This window comes from Prionailurus bengalensis, chromosome D1 (assembly GCF_016509475.1).
Source record: "Prionailurus bengalensis isolate Pbe53 chromosome D1, Fcat_Pben_1.1_paternal_pri, whole genome shotgun sequence".
Classification (NCBI taxonomy): domain Eukaryota; kingdom Metazoa; phylum Chordata; class Mammalia; order Carnivora; family Felidae; genus Prionailurus; species Prionailurus bengalensis.
The window spans coordinates 90,200,606-90,218,379 of record NC_057346.1 but is presented as its reverse complement, the minus strand read 5'-3'; the positions used below and the strand labels follow the sequence as shown (position 1 = coordinate 90,218,379).

The 17,774-nt window shown below is 47.2% G+C and overlaps 1 protein-coding gene across 2 annotated transcripts in view; it reads right to left on the bottom strand.

Moving 5' to 3' along the window:
• Positions 1 to 17,774, bottom strand: part of LDLRAD3 (low density lipoprotein receptor class A domain containing 3) — a 241,193-nt gene that overhangs the window by 186,496 nt on the left and 36,923 nt on the right. Inside the window, exon 1 of one of the 2 annotated variants that reach the window (XM_043580970.1) lies at positions 7,208 to 7,309. The exons of the other annotated variant lie outside the window; for it this stretch is intronic. The gene's annotated coding sequence lies outside the window, so the exon portion shown is untranslated. Of the gene's footprint in view, positions 1 to 7,207; positions 7,310 to 17,774 lie in introns of those variants that run through there. 2 annotated transcript variants of the gene reach the window in all.

The window sequence follows — 17,774 nt, the reverse complement described above, 5'->3', positions numbered from 1 at the left end:
CTCCCTCCCTTGCTACAATCACCCTTTCAAAAAGACACCTGCCAAGTCACCACCACTGCCCAGATGTTCAGGGAGAAAAGCCTCAGCTCAAGCAAAGTACAGCTGGTTGTCGCTCACAGCAAGGTGACTGTCACCTCTGGAGGGCATAGCAGGGAAGCAAGGAGCGGGCGAGGACCACCACCCCAGCCAAGGGCAGTCTCTGATTTGAAGACACTACTGGGGTACCAGCCCATATGCCTGCATATTGCATCCTTCCAGCAACTTGGACTTGTCTGGCATGACTGGGACCCTCATTTTATGTGATGCTGCTACCGCATTTTCATTCAAGGCCAGCTTGGTTAATACCCTACATTGTGTTCCCCACACAGATACATTACGTTTCTGTCCACCACCCCTCTGTCTGTCTGTCTGTCTGTCTGTCTCTCTCTCTCAGATCAAACAGCTTCTGTTCAAACTTTGGCCAGGAGAACTCAATCTCCCGACACCTCCCGCATCCCAGGAAAAATCCCAAACTTGTGTAAACACAGAAAGACCGGCTCAAAGCTCAGCCTGGGAACGAGGCGGGTGGTCAGGTGGGCAAGGGACACCTCAGGCTGCGCTCACCGGGCCCAAGAATCACAGACCCACAGTTGAGAGCAGCAACCACAGATCCAAAAATCACACAGGAAAGCCTGAAAAAGAAAGAACCAACTGAAGACTTAAAAAAAAAAAAAAAAAAAAAGGTTTCTTTATTAAGGCAGGGGAAAGGGAGGGTGCTAGCAAAGCCGGACTTGATCAACTGTCTTCTGGTGCCTTCTAGATCCTAGCACACAGCACATAAACACGAGGAGCTGGGCCATGGACCGTCCAGCCTCAGGGGTGTCAGCAAAGCTGGTCAGTGAGAGGCAGGAACCACCACCCCAACTCCTCAACAGAAGGGAAAGCCTCGAACACACTCCCTTGGGGGTTACAAGCACCTGTGAGGAGGAGAGAAGGGAATCGACTCTGTAAAACACCATCCAAAGGAGAAGACACCCATCCCTCAAAGTCCCCGTCATAAGCAAGCTGCCAAGAGGCTGAGGGGCCCTGCTAGCAAGCACATACTTTCAGGAAAACGTCTGCTTTAACCAGACTCCTGTGCATCAGGCGCTGTCCTCACTTTTTTTTTTAAGTTTATTTATTTACTTTGAGAGAGAAAGTAGTGACCAAGCAGTGGAGGGGCAGAGAGAAAGGGAGAGAGAGAATCCCAAGCAGGCTCTGCACTGCCAGTGTAGAGCCAGACCTGGGGCTCAAACCCACAAACCGCGAGATCATGACCTGAGCTGAAACCAAGAGTCAGGTGCTTAACCGAATGAGCCACCCATGGGCCCCTATCCTCGGTACTTCTTAAAGAACAAGAGACAAGAAAGCCCAGGAACAAGACAAGTTATTTCTCAAAATTCCATACAAATAAACAAGAACAGCATTTCTAGCCCTACATATACCAAATATAATCAACGATGGGCAAGCCAATTTATACACAGCAGATCTTTTTATGGTTCAGAATTAACAAGGAACTTCAGAATTTATAAGGGAGAAACAGGATTTCAAACGTTCCATGAATTTCCATTCTCTGCTCCCCAAGCACCACAGTTTGTTTGTTCCTACCTTTTCCGTCCAGTTTTTTCCAGTTTCAAAAATTCCCAGACATTCACATGTTTGATAGAGACAGAGTACTCAGAATTCCTAACCTCCAATTACTTAGAATATAGATGGGAGGAAATCTAAATGTGCTGATTAAAATCAACAGGAAGAAACCACCTTCAAGGACAGTAGCAACAAAAAAAGCAATTTCAGACATTTCAAGTTAAAAATGGCTCTGACTCTCTCCACTGTCTTCAACCACAGATAAGCAGACCATGATCACTCACTAACAAGTGCTGGTGACAGGCCACCCTTCTCTTAGAAATAATCCCTACATTACGTCATACCCACTATGTGTTGGAGCCTGTGCTGGTGTTTCATGCATGTTATTCAATCCACACTACATCCCTACTGACTAGATTTTATGCCCATTTTACAGATGGAAAAACCGAGGTTCAAGAGGACAAAACAGTCAGTGAGCACTGGGATGCAGATCAAGGTCCATCTGGCTTCCCAAAACACTCCTCCCTCCACCACCGTCGTGTTCCCACGACAGCACAAACGGACCACCTTTCAAAGTCACAAATCGAGTGTTATTGGAATAACGGGACTTCTGACGCACAAATCCTAACAATTATGTACCCGAAGTGTGGGAGACCCATCCAATCCGAAACTGGGCAACTGCGGCGTTCCCACTGCCAAACCACTTGAGCTAACGTTCTCTTGGACAATGACAGTGTGCCACTGCACTGGGTCCACGAAACAAGATCCTTATATTTAAATTGACCCATTACCTCCGCGTGCTCTGTTTTGTGGTAAGCATTCATTCAATGACCCAGAAAGAACTGACTGAGCACCTGATGTCCTTCAGATTATGACAAATACAAGATCTGAGCACTTTCAAAGCCTACAGTTTGACCAGAAGAGAGGAATATGCACCTACATGGCTATAATTATAAAACCTGAGGTCATAAATGCCATCAAAAAGGAGTACAAAATGGGATATAGGAATCACTAAGGAGGGAAAAATTTCTTTCAGGGAAGTATCATGGAATGCTTCACAGCACAGTTTTCAACCAGGCTGGCTTTGCAGGGTGAGTAAGATGTAGACTTGCATTCTAGATAAAATGTTAAGCTAAGCAGGAGCATCTGGGTGGCTCAGTTGGTTAAGCATCCGACTTAGCTCAGGTCATGATCTCACAGTTCGTGGGTTCGAGCCCCGTATCGGGCTCTGTGCTGACAGCTCAGAGCCTGGAGCCTGCTTCGGATTCTGTGTCTCCCTCTCTCTCTGACCGTCCCCTGTTCATGCTCTGTCTCTCTCTGTCTCAAAAATAAATAAATGTTAAAAAAAAAAAAAGTTAAGCTAAGCAGAGGCAGGAAAACATTAACGAAGAGAACAAGGGACAGAAGGCTGAGAAAAGCTTTAAAAGCCAGGCTGTGGAGTGTAGACTTCACTTTGCCAACAATGAGAAACCAGCAGCAACAGTTTTTTGGTTTTTGTTTTGAACTATCATTGAGTAATCTCTCTATCCAAGGTGGGGCTGGAACTCACCACCCCAAGATCACAAGCCTCATGCTCTACTGATGAGCCAGCCAGGCGCTCCAAGAGCAACAGTTCTTGAGCAGAGGAGTGACATGGACCGAGTAATAAATACTTCTTGTAGGTTAACCTGGTGGCTCTACCTAAACAGACACCGGGCTAGGGGAGTAGTAAGAAAATGCAGCTGGGAAGCTACTGGAAATTTGTAGGCATCTAGCTGTGAATCAAAGAGTTGGGCCTTACTCTGCTAACTCCAATATACAGTCCACCTTCTAACAAGAAATATCACGAAAGGCTGGTCAAAGTTAAATAAATAAATACATCGAGTCTCTTGGACTATTTGCTGAAGGAGGAGACAACCCAAGTCATCAATCTTTGGCTTTAGAAAACAGCAGATGGTAGTTTTGGCAGCCGATCTGCTGTCCTAGTTATATGTTTTGCTCAGGCTAATGGTGCACTTTGTTTGCATTTCCTCAGCCTGCACCACTGGCGCATGGGGCAGGCAATCCCAAAATGTAATAAGCAGTAATGGACGTTACACTGGGCTTCAAATTTGAGCATTTGGATAACCCGGACACAAACACACCCAAGTACAAGACATGCTTCAAACTCCTATGCTGGTGGAATGTTCGGTGCACCCTGGACACAATTCTGACCAGTGTCCTTCATGTCTGCAAAACCTCAAAGGCAACAAACGCAGAAAAGGGGGGGGGGGGAAGGCAAGGAGGAGACTCAGACAGTAACAGGCGGCTAGGTGGGCAGAGCTGGAAAATTCCTCCTACTGGTTGCTAATTTCAGGGAAATAACTGCTTCTTAAGACAAATCAAATAAGCTTCTCGAAACTGTGTTTCCCTAGACCTGCCTTTCGATGTGCTCCTTTCCGCAATAATAATAATAAAAGAAGCGTGTGCAGGAGATGGAGTGACTCATAGCATTTTCTGCGTGGATTACATTTCTGCTACGTTCCGTAAGCAAACCAATAATGGAACAAATCCATTTGCATTTGAGCAGGCACCAAACCGGCTCATAAGGATACACTCAGGTGTTATAATGGGGGCGGGAGATCCGTTCTTTCCAAAGAGCTCCATTTCATCCTCCAATCCACCTTAACCCCTTCTGACAGAACCCTTTGGCAGGGGGCAGAATCCATCTCTGTTCTAACGGAAACTGATTTTTCAGGTAGGGAGTGAAAACTGCCTGCACTTTCCTCTTCGCCTTCACTTCAGCCAAGTGACCACGAAAGTCCACACCAAATCCCGCAAAAAGAATTCATCATAGGGCTTGCTGAGCAGGACTGTTCCCAAGCCGGGGGACTTAAACTGTGGTCTGGAAACATTTGATGTGAATTAAAAGAAAAGGTCAGTCTCAGAGCAGAAAGGGGATGTGGATCCTGGGATGTGATGCCAAGACACAGAAATGAGCTCTCCAGGGAAGTTCCAGGAAGAAAAAGGTGGAAAGGCATGTGGGAAAAGCACGGGCGTTAGAACGGTGCGAGATCCGTTTCTCTGGGCACCAGGAAGGAGGAGGAAAGCGGAGGTGTGTGCTTAGGCGTCGATCTCAGACTTCTGGAGAAGGCAGAAACAAATACAACGGAAGGAGATATCTGGCACAGCCCCATGAGGAGAGAAATGGACCGGTGAGAGAATGGTCGATTAACAGAAATAAAATCACCACATCCAGTACTTTCATAATCAAAGTGGTAAGAAACCGCTGTCATCTCCATAGTTGTAGTTCTGCTGTAAAAACATGTTTTTAAAAACAAGGCCTCGGTGGACACAGGAGTCCGAGCTGGAAAGCCTACAAGGAAAATAAAGCAGTACTTCTGCGCCCAGCACGGTCTCCCGCGGAAGCGCAATGAGTGAGAAGGGATTCATTTCTTACAAAGACGAAGCAAAGGCTTCAATGCTCTGGAACATGTTTATTAATATGGAGCCAGTTAAACCCGGGCCTTTCCCAGCTGCAGGCCACCAGCCCATAAATGTTTAGGAGCAGACCTGGGCACACACGTGCACACCCACCAGACACGAGCGCCACATGCATGCGTGTGCACACACGGAACATATTCACCCCACATTTCTCACCCCACCGGGTGGGGGGGACCCACAGAATTGTCCGTGTATGTGCAAACCCAATCTCGCAGTAAGAGCGTGCAAAGTTCCCGTTCCTGAGCTCAACCAGCTCCTGGGGGAAAGAATCTCTCTCTCTCCAGCTTCTACATTCCTCCTTATACTTTTCAAGCCCTGAGGAGGTCCCAAGGTCAAACGGGAATCCCACGCTCTTCAGAGATGAGCCCTGGAATCAGGATGAGGGAGGCTTTTCTTTAGCAACAAGCCCACTCCCATCGACAGCACCAAATAGCGCCAACCCACATTTTCAGACCTCAGGGTGTATCCACAAATGGCTTTTTGAAAGAATAAAGATTCCACCCAATTTGTCTACCCAAGTCTGCCTTGCCTGTGTAGCCAAGCGTTCTTTACAACTGATAAATGATATGCCCTCCCCAAATATAAATGGCACTGATGATAATTACCATTTATTGAGTGTTCTCCATGTGCCAGATGCCTTTACAAACATCTAATATTTATAACAGCTTTAATCAAAGGAATCATTAGCTCCATTCCACAAATGCGGAAAGGCTGCTCAGGGAGGTTAAATATCTGCCCAAGGTCACATGAAGTAATTGAGGATCTGGGCTTTATACCAGGGCTGAGTCTGCCTACAATTCATTTTGTCTTCTGCCGGACTCTTTCATCCGGCCACAAAAACATAACCACGGGAAAACCCAGCCGGCTCACGCCCTCCTCCTAGCACCCCACAGAACAAGAAGCCTGCACGTCAGCCTAGAAGATTCTCCTGCAAGTCTTCCCAAAAAAGAAAATTTACGAGGGTTTTACAAAAATCACTGGTCTGCAGAGGCTGCAAAGTGACTTCCAGTTTTAAGAACTAACAAGAATCTCCCCAGAGCCGATTATTAGGGCTGATACAGCTCATAAAACAGACCATAAAACCATTTCTGTTATATTAGTTTTGTGTTTTTCTTTTCCAGAGGCCCGTGGCGTGGCGGGGGGGGGGGGGGGGGGGGGTGCGGGGGGGGGGGGCGGCTCCTGAGGAAAGGCCTTCCCACGGCCTATGGTCCGCCCACACCCACAGAAGCCCAAAGACTTGTCTTAGACTCTTCCCTTCCTCGCCCTCATCAGAGCCTCTCAAGCTGGTACAAAGGAAAACATCATTAACCAGCCTCCTGTACCTGAGGGTGATCTCAGATGGGTCCCAGGAGCCGGTTCTAATTTACTTAAATGATTGAGATCTCCAGTTACTCAATCCTGCAACACCAGCCAGCAGATATAATTGCAAAGCAGGTAGGCTAGACTCACCAATCTGCCGATTTGGTGCCAGCTAACGTTGCAAATTACAGGGTATAAATTTAGCAGGGTGGGTCTTGACACACATTCCTGCAAATTACACGTTCCGTCTCTAGTAGAAAGTGCATTAATTACTCTGGGTGCATGCACTACTTCCGCTTACTGGGGGCTTTCGGGACAGCTTGAGAGCAACTCCGAGCAATCTACGAAGATTAAAGCATAAATAAGTAATGCCTGCCGGGGAGGTGAGACTTTTCCAAAGCTCTTGGAATCGGAATTGTTAACTTTCTCCCTGCAGATTGAGAGGGAGTGACTGAAGCCCACTGTGTGGAGCTGAAAATGGACTGACCCGAAACAAGACACAAATAGGGGGCCCATAGGGCTGAAAACTGAGCAGCGTGGTGATTTAAGAGCAGCGGCTTCGTTCTGCTTGCAACACAAGGGCTGCTTTTCCTGCAAGGAGAACAGGCATCAGGTGCAACAGGGCCGATACAGCCAGAAGTGAGGTCTGGATCCGCGGGCGTGAGCCCATCGGATTTCACCCCGTGTAACAGAGCACTGCCTATGTGCCAGGCACTGAACAGAGTACACAAAACCTGCATTTTCACTGATCCCAGCCACACGGGGCAGGAAGGAACTACTGCCAACTTTACAGAGGAGGCAAAGTTGGCTTTCCTTTACAGAGGTTTGGAAAGTTAAATACCTTGCCCAAGGTGACATAATCAGAGAGTAGTGGAACCAGGACTGTGTGACCCTCCAACTCATGCTCTTCAACCCAACAGCCACCGCAGATGCTCATCGGGACTCTGGGGAGAAGGAGAAAACACCACCCAGTCATTCAGTGCCTCCCACCTCCTGGCCACAGAGCTCGCTGTCTCCACGGTGGCTGTTCCACTTAATTCTCAGAACAACTCTGGGGGGTGTCCCCTTCCCTCGACTTGCACCCATGAGAAACCAAGGCCGGGAAAAGTCAAGATCATCCAGCTCATAAGTAGCAGAGCCAAAAATTTAACCCCTCTACATAGCTCCTAAATTCAAGACTTTTCCCTCTAACCTAAGATCCTCATCTGTGAGTTCACCATAAACCTGATAACGATGCAGCCTACGTGATTCAGGGAGAAAAAGGACCAAACTGCTGCAGCCAGAGGAAGAACATCAAATGGTACTGCCTGCCCACAAGGTCCTCCTCCAGCGGGAGGAGGAGTGAGCTGGCCGTTCTCAAGTCACAGCTGTAGTAGACACCCGTGGCTGGTTTTTGTTCAAGTTTGTTGGCACGCATGCATTTCTCCTTCTGCTTTATTAGAATGAGCTCTTTCTCGATGGCTACAATGCCACGGGGCTACAATCAAGGGTCCTCCGCTCTCCAGTCCAAAGGAAGGCAATGTGATCTGAGCTGAACTAAGATAATGGCTCCCTCCCTGGAGTGTGACTTCTCAGAAGAAAGGCAAAGGCGCTGAAAACAGCCCATTCCTTCCAAGAAGCCTGACAAAGAAGGACTCTTTTTACTGTAAAATGAAATCTCTCTGACACCACCTCGCTTGGAAAAAGCTCGCGGGTCCCCTGACCGAAGGGATTTCACTGGAGCAGGGAAGCAAGGCTCAGAAAACACAGGTAGTGCTGGGGAAAAGCAACCCAGTAAGTTCCGTAAGATTCGTGTGCAGTGTGCACTTACGGAGAAGGCGGGACCGAAGTCAGCGTGGCTGGCTTCCAGAGGGGACGCACTCACCCCTATGAGAGACACTGCCTGGACCCACCAGATAAGTTAAGATTTAAGGGCTTGACAAGAGTGACGTGTCACAGCCAGACCGCCGTCTTGTCGCAGTTAATATTGATAGGACATTTCCTCTTAGTAATCATCATTTGGTGGATTAATTAAACCTGGAATTCCTGAGCACTCAAGGTTATGACCTCAATCCTGACTCCAGGAAATTGCACATTCTTTGTCGTAATTGGAAATGGGTATGGCTTTACCTAACAAAAATGTGTATGGTAACCTAATAACACGTGCAAGATTACTTTCTACCAGAAGCCTAATGAGTAAAGCTGACACACTGGTATGCACAATGGCTGCCCTTACCTTAATAAACTTGTAGGATGACCGTGAGATTCGGGTGTATAAATACTACCTTATCGCTTAGGTGGTCCCTCTCTAATTCTTTTCTATAAAAAGTGGGAAGCAGTGGGGTTGGTGCACCACAGGGGCCCTTGACCCACCTAAAAAGGCAAAGATAAAAATCATTTGAAAGCCATTTATCTAGAGCCACAGTTCTGGACGCCTGGGGCCCTTTCTGTGAGCTGAGACTTAACCATCCTACAGCTAGGTGGCATTCTGGGGGGCCCTCCCCAGTCTGGATTGGGAAGACCCACTGTGACCCAGGGTGGGTGCTAAGACAAAGAGCCAAGAGGTTTAAAAAAGGGGGTGAGGGGGCAGCAGCAGATGATGCTAACTGAGGGCATCCATGGAGCTCAGTGAAACGACCTCACGTGCTCCTCTCTGGTCCAGGCAGTAGCACTAACAGAATAACACGGTACCAGCTATGACTCTCGTTGTTAACAGCATGAATGATAAGGATGACACAGGAAGACAGTGACAACATATGCACAAGGCAGGAAGCTCTGGGACCCTGCCCGTAGGACCTGGTCTAAGGCACCTGTGTCTACTTGTACCCATTCAATGCTGAGGGGCACAAATGGATGTGGAAATTCTGGGAATTGTTTTTAATCTACCAAAATGACTAGATGTGCACAAATAATAGCTACAAATACGCTATCCACGACGATGTTTAAAATAAACACAAACTTGGAAACAACACAAATGCCCAAAATTAGAGCAATAAATTATGGAACATCTATTGGACGGAATTCAATGCAGCCATTACAACAGGCTTAGAAGTACTGGGGGCAGGGCTGTGGAAGCATTCTCCCTCAAGGAAAGGCAGCCCAGTCAAGAGGGGCGCCGTGGGGTTCCAAACAATCAATTCTTGCTAGAATAACCATCCTGAGTTGGGAGGCAAATAACGAAGAAGCCTACTGTTTTCCTAATACAGACCACAGAAATGAAGCTGATAAGAATTATTCTGAACGATAGAGTTGGGGTAGAGAAGACTGAGGATACACTAAAATAGAAATGTTTTGGGGTGCCTGGGTGGCTCAGTTGGTTAAGCGTCCATCCAACTCTTGATTTCGGCTCAGGTCGTGATCTTGCCATTCGTGAGATCAAGCCCCGCATCGGGCTCTGAGCTGACAGGGTGGAGCCTGCGTGGGATTCTCTCTCCCCCTCTCTGCCCCGCCCCCACTCACACATGTGCACTCTCTTTTCTCTCTCTCTAAGTAAATAAATGTTAAAAATATAAAAAATAAAATAGAAATGTTTTAATAGATAGAAAAATCTTCAGCACATTTAAGATGGAAACAGAAAGTATAAAAACCACATACGCGCACACACACGTAAAGAAGGATATGCCAGTTTCTTTCTGAACAGTAGGATTCACTGATGATTTTTATTTTCTTCATTCCAGTTAACTGAATTTTCAGCAAGAAATAACAGGAACGATAGCAATAAAAGTTATTTTCCACAATCTTACTTCTTTTTTTTGTTCTTTTTTTGGAAGTCCCACTGAGATATTTTTCACAATTTTCATGGGGACAGAGACCATTACAGAACCCAAATGTCATACAAAGCAGGTGGCACTTTGACTCCCCAGAGACCATTTCCACCTAATAATTCAATTAAAAGATTTTTTTTTTTTTGATAAAGACAGTGCACAGTAATGCAGAAACGGAGCCTATTATTTAAAGAATTCCTCCACAGGACATTTCTGTAGTGAGTGACATCGAGTGTGTGACTTGGGAGATACAGTAGGTACTTTCCATTTTGAGCACACGTCCACATGACACTCAAATCACAACACGTTATAGACTCCATTCCTGACCAGACTCTGGGAGACCGCCGCCTTCTCCTCAGAGCCATTGTTTTCTCCAAGCTCTCTTCCAGCACCTGCTTTTCCTCGCACTTTTCCTGACAGAGGAAGTACCGATGACCTGCTACAACCCTCAGCCCCGGGGTCGGGTTAAACCAGTTGTACCGCTTCCACGGCCAATCCTCCCTTGGAGTGGCCAGGGCTCCACTAGAATGTGGTCATCACATCCTGACCTCACCAGGTCCTGCTGCTTCACCTCAGGGCTCTCAGATTCATCCTCCCCTTCCTTCCTGTGTCTGGCCTTGACCCACTCTGCCTGGACCACTTCATACCCGAACTCTGGGCCCCCGGGCTCTTTCCCCCACAGCGACTCTTCACGCTGAAGACCTATCACGTCACTGTCTGCACGTCAAGTCTCCCCAGCTCCTACATCCAGAACCTCACTGGCTGCAAGCCTCGGAGCCTGCATGACCGAGGTTCCACCTACCTTTCTACGTGTTTCATCCAGAACATTCCTCCTCACAAGCTATGTCCCAGACATCCCACATAATCAATCGCCTGTTCTGTAAACATACTGTTTAACGATATGAAATATTTCAAACATATGAAGAAATAGGGATTTTAACATAGCAGACTCATGTACCCAGAGCACCAAATTCACAAATGCTAATATTCTGCCGTATTTCATCTTTCTTAAGGAACAAAACACTAGTGAGATGGATGGTTAAGAGGCCCCTCCCACCCTGTCATCCCAGAGGTAAATACAATCCCGGTGTGTATCTTCTGTTTACTACTTTCACAACACACGCATAATTCAATTGTATGTGCACGTTTCATATGTATGTTATATATGTATATATAGAGCCATATATAACATATAGATGCATGTGCATATATACTTTTGCACGTACATACACTCACTATATACAGATATATAGATACTACTTGGGTAGACAGACATACAGTTTTTCTAGTTTTAAAATAAACTCAAGTGGCACATACCATATAATAGATCTTTCCTCTTTCCCACTCGAAATTTCTTTAGAGATTTATCCATATCAGCATGTGAAGATCTGGTCTATCCATTGTAGTCGCTGGATAGCACTCCAGTTTGTGATGGCACCGCCATTTATTTACTCAGTCTCCTTAAATGGTCAACAAGACTTTCTCCAATGTTTCACTACTGCCAACAGAGCTGCAGGGAACAGTCTCACACACATCTCCACAGGCACTTGCAGAGATCTTCTCTCGGGCGACAATGGTGGACCCAAAGGACACATAACCCACCTTTCTTGGATGTTGCCGTGCCCAGGGCGCATGATGAGCCGGTCACCATAGTCATTTGTGCCCGACCCTGACTACTGCTGCCTGAGCCAGGCAAGCCTGAATCCAAGATGGGATTGCCAGGCGCCAGTGGCATGCAGGGCGTGGCCAGAAAACATGGACAGGCGGCCCAAATTCCTCCCTTAGGGTTTTTAGGATTAGGGCACAAGTGGGTCAGCGAGACACGGGAGCTGAGCGGGAAGAGACTGAGGGAGACGGGGCTGGGATGGTGTGCACTGAAGCCTGGAGGCAGGGGTGGGGAGGGTGAGAACATGGCAGGTGTGCAAAGAGGCACGCAAATGAGAACACCCAGGAGCGTCCATGCAGTTGTCAAGAGACATGGGCAAAGGCGCAGCCTCAGTCTGGGGAGGCTGCTGGCTCCAGTCTATGTCCTAGAGAAGGAGCCCTGCTTTAAGCTCCTCTCATCAGAGAGGCCCTCTTTCAAAGATCAACAGATGTCACCTCTGCCATAAAGCTTTCCTCTCTCCAGCCCACAGAACGACCGGCTCCTTCCTCCACCCTCACGGCACTTGCTGCACCTCTCTCACAACGCACACTCGGTTCCAGGCTGTGCCCAGTTAACTGACTCCACGGCGGCCCTCAGCACAAAAGGTAAGGGCCCCACCGGTACGCACCTGCCGCCGTTATTCAGTCTCCTGCACAACGCCAGGCATGGGGCTCTGCACACAGTAGGTGCTCACTCCATGTTTCATGCCCGAACAAAAGCCGTGAGCACCTTAAAAGCAGGGCCCACGTCACATAGCCAGGCTTTACAGGGGTATCAGGTACAGAGTAGGTCCTCAGTAAATGTGTCCTGAACAAATGACTGAAATGTGGCTTCCGTGAGCAAACACATCCGCCTGAACTACTCTCCCAGGGCCCGTACCAATGATCAGATTTCAAAGTGGAGGTGACCAGGCCAAAGGATAATTTATCTCCTTAAAGACGCTAAGTGTCAGTTAAATTGCTGTATTTAATAGGGCCTGACTTAGATGGGCCATTCTGAACAAAAGCAATAACTGGTCCAGTAATGAGCCTGCTTTAAACTGCTTTTACTACTACCACCCAGAGGCCGCGGGATTCCTCGAGCCATGAGACCGAGGCCCCACTCTGAGCGCGGCAGCCTTCGCAAACAAACCACGCACCCGGGACTCCCGTCTTCCACCACCCTGGAACCACACAGGGTATCTTCCAAGGGAACCCAGGGTAATCGTCTCCAGAGGTTCACTCCGGGATGGGTTTTTTTGTTTTGTTTTGTTTTTAATCATCTTGCCCAACAGGCTCTAAGCCTCGCACAGTTGAGCGCGCAAGACTGACAAAGAGTGAGTATGCTCCGGCCCAGAGGAGACGGGGCGGGAAGGCCTCAGAGAATCAATCCAGTATTAAATGTGTTTATTCTGTTTCTTGGGAGCATCCAATACTTATTAGCCGCGAGGAATGTGCTAGCATCAAAGAAGAGGGAGGGAGGGAAGGAAAGGGCCTTTATCTGCCACGACAGATTACAATCTCCGACAGACAAAACGAACAGAAGGCACACGCATACTGAAACTGGAAGACAAAGGAATTTGCACAACCAGAAGTCAGCTGAGTCCTTCAGTTCAAAAGGGCAGCGGAAAACACCTCAGCCTCAGCAATGCCCGGAACAGAGGAAGAGGGAAGGGAGGGACACAGGTCCACTCCTACGGGCCGTGTGCAGTGCACATCCTTGAGGTCACCTGGGAGAGTCAACTCCCTCTGGGCAGACCAGAAATCTGAATAAGCAGCACAGACCCCCGCCCACCGCCCTGGTGTCTTCCCTAAGCTCAACACCTACAGCCATTCATCAGATGACTCACAAGGACAACATGGGTAAAAAAAAAAAAAAGAGGTCTAAGGTCGGACAGGCTCCAACTACCTCGAGCCAGCCGTACAACCTACTTGTGCGTCAGCATCCCAATCTGTTGAATGGGAATAAGGAAAGGTGCTGCCTACTCATAAAAATAGCCATTATTCTGGAGCACGGAATAGGGGCCATTCTGTAGGCTATGCGCTGTCATGTTTCACCTGATGCCAGTCGGCTGTCATCCCTCCAGGCAAGCATATGACTGTCCCAGCGTGCTAGATGAGGAAACTGAGGTTTGAAAGAGGTGATACCACATTCCCAAGGCTACACAGGAGCACGTGGAGGGGCCAGGCCTAGAGGCGGGCCAGCCAGAGCTGGGAGCTTCTTAGCCTCTCCCGCTGAGAAGGTGGCACGGTTTGAAAGAGGCTTTACACCAAAAAAGGTTAATCATTACTATTTTGTTATGTATTATTTACATCTGCTGCTCTGATTCTCTTTGTCACGCACCTGGCCCCTGGCTTTCTCAATCGGGCAAGGACGGACATGGGTTCTTGGTCAACCAGAGCTCCACCCACACTGCCACGCACACAGGGGGCTCTGGCCGCAGTCAGGAAACCCAGCCAATGGCGGAATTTCCCTTCTAGGCACCAAGGGGGGCAACCACAGCCCTGCTGGAGGCCAACCCTGTGGAAGGACGGGCCACCCCTCCACCCACCTCCCACCTCCAGCTCGGACCCCTCACCGCAGACGGGATTTTCTATTCCTGAGGTGGACCCTTTGACCAGCATGTCATTCATAAGGGGAGGAAGAAAAGAAGACGTTTGCGGTGCCTGGGTGGCTCAGTCGGTTAAGAATCCAACCTCAGTTCAGGTCATGGTCTCACAGTTCACGAGTTCAAGCCCTGGGTCAGGCTCTGTGCTGACAGCTCAGAGCCTGGAACCTGCTTCGGATTCTGGGTCTCCCTCTCTCTCTGCCCCTCCCCCGCTCGCACTCTGCGAGAAATGAATACACTTTTAAAAAAATTTAAAGAAAACCTTTATTTCCACGTGAGTCTTTTTAACCCAGGAGACGGTCCCGTGACGAAGGAGCAAGTATTTACGCAAATAATTAACCAAGGAGGTACGGTGTTCTGTCCAAATGTTGAGCAAAACTTATTAAAAAAAAAAAAAAAAACACAGCCCTGGCCACGAAATGGCCTCTCAAGGGCCACAGGAGGGGACAGCAGGTCTGAATCAGCTCCTAGAGACTCAGAAATGAACCCTGTCTAAGAGAATGAAGTTCACGCCTACAGTGACCGGGCCCTTCTCGGTACCTCTGCCCTCCCCCTCCCTCCCCATCCTTTCCCTGGAGAAAATTCTCTCGTCTTTGCATCTCTGGCCAAGGCTGTGCTGTGTTCCTTGACAATTCACTGGCACCAAACAGCTGATTCAAGAGCTGTAGGGACACACCAGCTCCCCTTCTCTCCTAATCCCTTGTGTGTACTTTCTCAATTTTCTATCAATCCCTACCTCGAATTTTACTTAAAGCGGAAGGGCTAGAAGCCAGGGAGTCTAAATAACAGCCAGAAACTTCTCAAGTGTTTACCCTACAACGCTCAGAAAATAGAATCTTCGCTTGAAACCTAAACAGATGGCCCCCCGCCCCCGCATAAGCTGTGGCCATAGGGTGTAGGCGCACTGAATACTGTGCCCAAGGCAAAACCATGCATGCAACCAGTCCTCTCCGCGTCCTGAGCTCTCCTAACCACTCCAGACTCCACGTGAAGGTGTTTACAACGAGGCTATTCAGTGCCAGTACCTTTTTTTAACCCCAAATTCTGCTTAATCTTTGAAAAAAGAACACCCAACCTCTGGGCTGGCACAGAGGGCCTGGGTGTCAGAAGGCTCAGCTTATAGTCTCAGCTTGGTCATTAATACACTGGGTACCCCTGCACCCACGTCTTAAGCCCTGGGACTCGGTTTTTTCATCTGTAAAATGGAGAGGAATCTATCAATGTACAGGTTATAGAAAATTAATTTGGTGGGAAACAGCAGCAACTTTTTAAAGAAACTGAATGGAAGAGATTGGAGTCGATCAGAGTGTAATAGACACAGAAGAGTAGGTTTTGATTGAGCTTCATATAGATGATCTAGATTGCAATGTAAATGTGATTTTTTTTAAATGCTTATTTTTGAGAGAGAGAGAGAGATGCAGCAGGGGAGGGGAAGGGTGGGGGGAGAGGATCTGATGCTGGCTCTGTGCTGACAACAGAAGCCTGACATGGGACTTGAACCTGCAAAGCACAAGATCATGACCTGAGCTGAAGTCAGACACTTAACTGACTGAGCCACCCAGGCGCCCCTATAAATGTGATTTTTAACAGCATGACTGAGATATAATTCACATACCATACAATTTACCCATGCTTTTACCTTAAAAGTATCCAACTTAATGGCTTTTAGTAAATTCAGAGTTACACAACCATAACCACATTGGTTTTGGGACATTTCATCACCCCAAAAGGAAACCACATGCCCATTAGCATTCACTCTCCATTTCTTCTCAAGCCTGGGCTACCACCAAACTACTTTCTGTCTCCAAGGATTTACCTATTCTGGACACTTCATATAAACAGAATCATACGCCATGGGGTGTTTTGTGTCTCGCTTCTTTCGCTTAGTATAATGATCTCAAGGTCTGGTCATGATACAACATGTATCATTACTTCATTCCTTTTTATGGCTGTATAATATTCCATGGCATGAGTATAATACATTTATTTACCCATCCATTCACGGATGACAGCAGTGTAATTACCACTTTGGGGCTGTCATGAATAACACAGCAATGAACCATCTGTGTCCAAATGTCTGTGTACACACATAAATGTTTCTTTGGGTTACTATCAAAAAAGTTTGATGCCAGGGGCCTAGAGGGTTACTGAGGGATAACTACATCATTCTGAGATTTTTTTTTTTTAATCAATTCTATGGACTTTTGCTTCAGGAAAGAAAATAAAGATCATCAAATCAAAGCTGCATTCTTATTGATGCGGCCACCAGAGAATCTGGGGGCAAATCTTCAAGAACCTATCATTTCAGAGAATTTCAACCCTAGGAATATGCAACTTCACTGTCCAAACAGATTGGGAGAGGGGCCATTTCCTTGCTGACAGAAGCTGCTGAACTATCAGCAGAATTCAGTATTAGGTCAATTTCCTTGTTTGAGCCAGCTCCAAGTTGGATCGAATTCCAAGATGTAAATTTCTACATCGCAAGGTTTCAGACACAAGGGCACTCACAAGACACAATGAGAGGCCACTACAGGCTCTTTCCAATACACACACACACACACACACACACACACACACGCTATTCAATTTATAAACTGCTCCATATGAAATCTGACTCCTACAACTGCAGGTATAAAAGAGCTGATACTAGAGGAGAGGCGATGGTCAAAAGCAACTCCCTCCGCTAGCAAACCTGCATTAATAATTTAACTATTAACAGGCATGAAACTCAAGAAGCTTGAGAGCAAGGACTCTGTGGTCATCTGGGACACCGAGAACATCTCCATCGTTCCCCTCTTTCTATTTCAAAACCAGAGACTCCATTGTCTTAAAGAACTTGTCATCCTCAGAGAAAGGGAACATGACAAATTTGTGAAATCTAAAGAATAAATACAATTCCTATATGCCTTAAATTTATGGCCCTCACAAAGCCTGCAAAATATGATAAACCATTATAGGTTTTTCCTGTCTCCCCTGCCTTGGCCACAATTAATTTCACCAAGTTTGAGTGTAATACAGAATGTAATATATGGAGGCGGGAGATTTAGAGCCCTCATTGCCTTGCAGTAAATAAGCTTCTGCAGTTTGGGGACCCAGAGGTAAAAAAAAAAGAAGCAATAACAAGAGTCCTCATTTTGGGGAACCATTGGTGTGCATTTTCTGTTTTGCATCGTTAAGCAAGACAAAAGTGCCCGAAGGAAACCGACAGCACTGGGCTAAAGTCACTCAAAATCCAAATGCCAAACGTATTCTGTAATTGAGATGCACGGCATCTCGTATACATGCCCTAGAAGAACATCATATTGCAAATAAGAGCTATGCGTGATCAAAAACAACAGAAAATGCTCTCGTTTTATTGATACTATAAACCTCAAAGGTCTATATGGGTTTTCCCAAGCACTGTCTTGAGAAGAGTAATGGAAACTATTATTTA